At 34.5% G+C, this 7,282-nt stretch overlaps 1 long non-coding RNA gene across 1 annotated transcript; it reads left to right on the top strand.

The window, feature by feature from the left end:
* Positions 1 to 4,211: 4,211 nt before the first annotated feature.
* On the top strand, positions 4,212 to 6,985 carry LOC111084574. The gene is made up of 2 exons (XR_002609619.1): positions 4,212 to 5,364; positions 6,696 to 6,985. It is a non-coding gene; the product is annotated as an uncharacterized LOC111084574 (long non-coding RNA).
* The last annotated feature ends 297 nt before the right edge of the window (positions 6,986 to 7,282 follow it).

The raw sequence follows: 7,282 nt of genomic DNA, 5'->3' as shown, positions 1-7,282 counted from the left end.
GGTAAGTGAAAATAGATGGAAATTCAGGATTTTTTTATATTGCCTTGTAGAATTAAGAACTTAAAACTTGTATACTATTAAAATATGGATTATTAGCTAAGATTTTATGCTATTCTAATTGGTATAACATAAAAAAAAGTAGTTTAATAAAATTTTGAATGTAAGACACTAAAACTCAGGGTGATAGGGTTAAAACAAGTGGATTGTGTGCCATTTGTTTATTGTTGACATTTATTGCCAATAAGTCACATACACCTGCTGTAAAGAATCCTACCATATAAAACAAAACATGACAATTAATAAATGTTTTCTATGTAACTTGTTCTTATAGGAGTGACACTGCACACTGTTTTCTACAGAAAACCCTCTATTGAAGATAAATAAACTCAAAAGTACTTGTCCTAAGTGAACAAAATTTCACCAAATGTACAATATTATGAAAATTCTTGAAGAGGGAATGATTCATAGTAGAAACTGTCACCATATACCAAAAGTTAGGTCATTGTCTCTAGATAAAAGAAATTGATGTTGGCATCATTATAAAATGATTTTGCTACTTGTTTAAGCCCCATGTATCAGGAACCCCTTTGTGTCAATAAATCAAAAAGATGGACTAATATATATGTACATAATTTGATCAGACATGTTAAAAGAAAAATGTTTTAGTCCATAGAATAACATAAACATTCATTTTGGTGTGTATCTATTGATGTATGTATAAAAAATAAAAAATACTCAGTCACAATTATCTCCTGCCTCTTTAATAATACAGGTGTTTTGGACAGTATACAAATACATATGTAGGAACATATGATGAATATAGTAGAGAATCTGTATTTAGACATTTAGTTATGGGTAACATTTTGGTTTTCATCAAGATTAACTTCAAAGTCAACTTGGTTGTTTTTAAAAGATAATATCACTGAGGGCCTTCTCAGTGAACCAGCAATGGGTCAGGAATAATCAAATTCATTTCTCAGTGATACACTAATGAAGAAAATGACAAGCTTCCACAAGGTTAGGCACAAGGTGAAGAGAAAGACATTTGAGTCTCTCTATGACTGTTACAACAGAAAAGCAAAAAACAGTATAAGTTAAGGCTGATTGAGACTTGTTCTGGAGGCTTGTTGTGCCAGTGGAGTCAGGATGGGACATCAATTTGGATATCTTATTGCAAAAGACCAGTCCAGTGCCTTTATCACTGGCAAACACAGATGGAAGCTTGAAATCTACAAACAAATCACAGCTAGCACAAATTTTAGAGGATAAAAATATTGAAACAGCCTTGCCAGAATCAGATATGCTAGAATGCACAATCATAGATGGGATAGTTCTTATTTAAGCCCTTGGGAAACCAAATGGGCTGAAAACCTTACAGCAGCTATCACAACTAACTTCAAAGAAAATTGTACTCGAGTTGATATTATGTTTGATCAATATAACGCAAAGTCTATCAGACCTGGAACTAGGACAAAATGTTAAAAAAGGCTGTCCACCTGTGAAACAATTGATTGAGAACAGGAGCTCAAAACTGCCAGATAATTGGCAAAACCTTATGGCTCTTGATGAAATCAAGAGAGATCTAGTTGACTTATTATCGAAAGAACTCACCAAAGTCAATCTCTAACAAGGCAATGAATTAATTGTCAGCAGAGGATTTACTGATTGCAAAAAGGTAGTTCCTCAGATTTTCGACATGATGTGACCAGTATCAGTGCACCTCATGAAGAAGGGGACAGAAGGGTCATTCTTCATGCACAAGAAGCTGCAGCACGTGGGTACCAGAGAACTGTTGTTATTGGCAGAAACACAGGTATTCTTGTGCTATTGTTAGAATTCTGTGATGACACTGCCTCTCAAGAAATTTGGATGAAAAGTGGCATCAATCAAAAACCCAAGTTTGTTGCTGTACACAGTAGTTTTGCCAGACAATATGAGGAGGAACATATTACAGTTTCATGCACTTACAGGATCCGATAGTACATCACAGTTTTCAGGCATTGGAAAGAGATCTGCTTGAAAAGTTCTTTGCATGGAATAATGCTCAATTATTGCAGGATCTTAGCGCAGAACATCTGAGCAGTTCAGAAGCCAGATACGATGCCAATTCATTTGTTTGCAAGTTGTACAAACCAACAACCTCCATCACCAGCATACAGATTCTAAGATCTGCAATGTTCAGAACATCTAAAAAGGTATTTGAACCATTACCCCAACCCAGGATTACTGATGTTGCATGTACTCCATGCTCATTACTAGGCTTTTGCATGGCACAATGGAAATGTACTTCAGATTAACCTGCCTACTCTTCTGCTTATTGGCTGGAAAGAACAAAGTGATACACTGGTCCCCATTCTTATGAGTAAAGAAGCTGTTCCTGCAAACTATCTGCAATTAACAACTTGTGGATGCTCGATTGTTTGTTTGATTGTTTTGAAGTGAAGCACAAAGCTACATAATAGGCTATCTGTGCTCTGCCCACCATGGGTATGAAAATCCAGTTTCTAGCATTGTAAGTTTGCAGATATACTGCTGTACCACTGCAGGGCACTTGTGGATGCATGCAAGCTGAACAACAATGCAGAGGCCAACAGTGTATGTTCACAAGAGCTGGCTTACGATGTACCTCTGCTTGTGTTTGAGGACTGGTGGTAGAACTTTGTGTGACAGATGGAGTTTTATCTACAATGAAAGAATAAGCCTTCTCAAGTCACGGGCCATGTTTGGCTTGGAACCAGATGCAAGTGATGACAATGAATGGGACCACAAAGACCTGAGGTCTTTCCACAAAAAAAGTGAAGAAGCTGATGTTATGTTCTTGAAAGAAGAATTTAAAGGTCGCCAGGTCTTCAAAACAACATCACCAAGTCTGATCAACATCTTTAGTGGTGATGTTGTTCCTGTAAGCATCATTGGTCACTTACTGATCATCATTGCACCAGCCCATGATTATGATGTGTTTTGGACTGTAATGACTCAATGCATGGATATCACAAATTCCCTAAGACCAATTCACTATCCTCACTTTGGATGAACAACTGTACTCAAAAGCTAAAATGCTTCAGTGGTTCAAAAAGATGAGTGTCAGAACATCATCTTGATGTTTGGCACATTCAACACTAAGATGAACTTATAAAAAGTCATAGGGAAACACGACAAATTCAGGTTTGAAATACATTTGGATTGACAGTGGAGTATTTGGAAAAATACAGCTGATAGAATACTCCAAGGTACATTGAAATCATTATGAAGGGTTCTCTGGCCATGCTTTGAGGAATGGATGACTAACAATGAAACGGAAATTAATAGTTGCATCCCTAAGTGTGTCTTGGGTTCACTGTGACAAACGATGGACAAATCGGTGATAGCGTTCAGGAGATGACACCCCTTGTGGAAAATCTACTGGTCAGTTTGAAAGAATTTGACTCATTTCATTCTGACAATCCAACTGTTTTTGAGGCAGTATATGGACATGGTTGGGATTCTTTTACATTTCACTTATGCCCTTCGCTGTGGAAACTGGAAATTGTACTTAGCCATTCTTGCTGAAATGATCCCATGGTTTACGTTATATGACCATACCAGTTATATAAGATGGGCCACTGTATTTCTTGTTGATGCTTGGCATATTGCAAAAAAAAGCACTGGCAGTCCACAAAGAATTTCTTGATGATGGATGACCAAGGCTTGGAACATATCAATAAACTGGCAAAAGTAGCAGGTGGACTGATAGGAATCATAAGTTATGAATCTGTTCTACATGTCGACACATCACTTGCCACTTCATCGCTGGATGAGTACAAGAAAAATGGAAAAATTGTCATTCCTTCGAATATTGCACACCTCAACCTTTCTGGTTATTTCAGGTCTCCTAACAACAATATTGACATAATGAAAAAACCCTTGACGGGAAGGTACCTTTCATGCATCACAATCATCAATACTTGTGAGACCAGATGCCAACACTGAAGAATCCCCTATCCATGTGAAATTTACCACTGACAAAGCTGCAAAGATCCCTCAAGAACTTCAGGAACTGAAGCACTCAGCAATTGGTTCTCAACAGCCTGAATCTTTTTTCTGGGGAAAAGTCAACAAATATATGTTCAACTCAGATGAAAACACAAAAAACTATTGCTCATGTGCAGGATGTACTTTGGATTGGAGTGGATTCAACCAAACAATGAATGAAAAAGGCAAAGCAGCTGATGGAATGATCTGCAAAATGTGGCAATTGGACAAGCCTCTTAGGTCGTGTTGCTTGGTGAACAGTAACACCAAGTGAAATGTGCTTAGGAGTCTTTTTCCGGCTGTTTGGTTTTCACTTTGCTGCTGGAGTCGTAACTTGTGTCTTTTAAGTCCTCTGTAAATTTGGTACAGATCAAATGGAGGAGTAAAACATACATGGAGGGATAACCTTTTCAGCATGGTGATGATGTTAGTTCCCCATGAAACTTGAGGGCAACTTGATATAACCAACCCAGTATTTCATATTCTGGATCAATTGTCTCATCCGATGTAATTTGGATATTGTTTGTTTCCTGAGATGATTGTTCATTTGTAACATGTTGCAATGTTTGAATAGCCAATCCTGATGAAAAGGCAGGGAACAAAAGAAGTGGTTCACGAGGATTCAAATGATGTACAAATTCTACCTGTCCAGACAAGTGTTAAAGTATGCAGTCTTTGAAATTCCAGCTGTGGTATGTTCCTGGTTCTTCATCAACTTGAGAAAGCAAGTCAGAGTATCTTTCCCAGATGGTATCTATGGGATATATATATCTCATCTTTCCAAGCCATCCTTTAGTTCCTTCATTACAGTGCCAAAGTATACATCACCCTGTGCATTTCTTTGAGCAGCTGAATGTTTCCAAAGAAAGGCTGTATAGCATTTGAGATGGTACTTGACCTATGCTGCTATGAGATCATTTATTCTAGCCACTCTGCAATGCATAATGGGATAACGTTTTGACAAACGAATGATCTTTTTAGAAGTTGGTTCAGTTTGATTGTCAGTGAGCTTCGAATTCTTCACTTCTGTCTAACAAAATAGACATTTATCCCAAGACATTTGAAACAAATTCCAAGAGATCACAGTATTCCAAAATTAAACCAGTTCTCAGGATCACTATCAAGCGACAATCAGCAATAATGTATTCTACCTATATCTCGTGAACTAACATGTTTATGATCAAAGAAGGATTTTTATGTAGTGGTTATACCACCAGGTTACATCTCATGTGACTAACTAATTTACATAACTTTCACAATATTAACATCTATATGTCACCGCTAGGAGAAGCTTATGTCAGTTTCAACTTCATAATACAAACATTCTCAAATTCAATGTGCTCTAGCTAGAAGGTGAGTTAGTGTTTTACTATAACTAAGAATTCATATTTGAGCTAAATGATATAGAAATAATAATAAATAAACTTGAAACAAAATCATAAGAAAATAAAAACATTCAAAATAAAAGTTGAAATCGCTATCTCACATGCTGACACTATGCTTTATGTTATGGATAATAAGTAAACATTTTCATGTAATTTCTGTTGTCCCAATTTAGAGTCTGTATATTATTTCCTTGATAATAATTATAAGTATGGTTATCACTTTCTTGTTCCTCTTTTGATACTACATCAGTTTTTACATAATGTGTAAATATTTTCAGATTATTTTCTTACTCTCAATTCCATGAACAGTGTTTTAGATAATAAGTAAATAAATTTCTGCATTTTACTTTTAGTTTTCCACTATCAACAATGTTCATTGATATGTAACCAATAAGTAAACCAAGTTTTTTTCCCTATCGAAACTTTATATTGTTTTCCAGATTAAAAATTTAAGTTCTGTTGCTACCTGCTATTTTATTTTTCCACTGTTGAAACTGTTTTGTGTATGAATCTCCATCACCAAAGTGAATGCTTTTTCAGCTCTGGGGGCATTATAATGTGATGGTGAATCCCACTATTTATTGGTAAAAGAGTAGCCCAAGAGTTGGCAGTGAGTGGTGTTAACTAGCTGCCTTCCCTCTAACCTATCTCTGCTAAATTAAGGATGGCTAGTGCAATTAGCCTTGAAGTAGCTTTGCATGAAATTCAAAATAAACAAACAAACACAATTTTGTATTGTTTTGAAGTAGTAAAGTATACATGTTTTCATAATAATATTGTACCACTGGGATGTATTTTGTTACATAATAAAGAAACATCTGTTTTCTGGTGATTTTTTCTTCTGTTGTTTACACTAAGCATAATTTTTGAGATAATATGTACACATTTTATTTCATTTTCAGATTTTTCTGAATTAGCACATTATGTTTATTGTTTTCTATTTCTATGCAAATAAACATATTATTCTTATTTTATTTGTTTTTTTAATTGTTTTCTAGGTAATGAGTAAATAATTTAATGACCATTTAATTATGCCAGTATTAAAATTGTGCATCGTTTTTGTTGTTCCAATGTTAATAACATACATTGCTTTGTACTTAATGAGTATATGTTTCTTATTTTATTGTTCTGCTTTTCATACTGTGCATTATTTTTAGTAGAAACAGGTGATATTTTAATTTTTAGGAATTTCATTTAAAAATATTGTACTTTATACAATACTTTATCAAATTGCAAATAGTGTAATATTCATTAGCTTTGTATTTTTTGATTTTCTAATAATTTTTTGCTGAATATCAGGTACCAATAGTAATCTGGAAGATGAAAGCTCCAGAAAAGAAGCCTTTAGTTCGAAAAGAAATATTTTTGGAAGTACATCAAAAACTTCACCACAGAGACCACAAAAAAGAAGTTCCAGCAGTAAAAGCTCTAAGCGAGTTCCATAGTTTTAAAGAGTTATCTGAAGCATAGTTAGATCTTTTATGATTTCTTTAGTCGTAAGTTGGCAACTGAATACTTTCATTAGTTTATCATTTCATTGCACAATGTTTTTGATTGTACTTTAAATATTTTGCTATACAATGAGTATTGTTAATGTAAAAAAAAAGACATTCAACAGTTTATTATCTTATTGTGCCATTTTTATAACTGTTCTTGATATATTTTGCTAAGTAATGAGTATGTAATCAACAGATTTTGACTAGTTTGTCATCTTCATATTTTCTCAAAGTAACAATTATTGCTAAAAACAGACATTCACTATTTTAATATGTCATTGTGTCAGGTTTATAATATTCTTAATATTTTGTTAAGTAATGATTATTCTAATTAACTAAGTATTCACTAGTTTAACCCTATGGCATGTTTATAACTTTTTTAACACCTGT

Source organism: Limulus polyphemus, unplaced genomic scaffold (assembly GCF_000517525.1).
Source record: "Limulus polyphemus unplaced genomic scaffold, Limulus_polyphemus-2.1.2 Scaffold80154, whole genome shotgun sequence".
NCBI lineage: Eukaryota > Metazoa > Arthropoda > Merostomata > Xiphosura > Limulidae > Limulus > Limulus polyphemus.
This window is presented reverse-complemented; position numbering and strand designations above follow the sequence as displayed.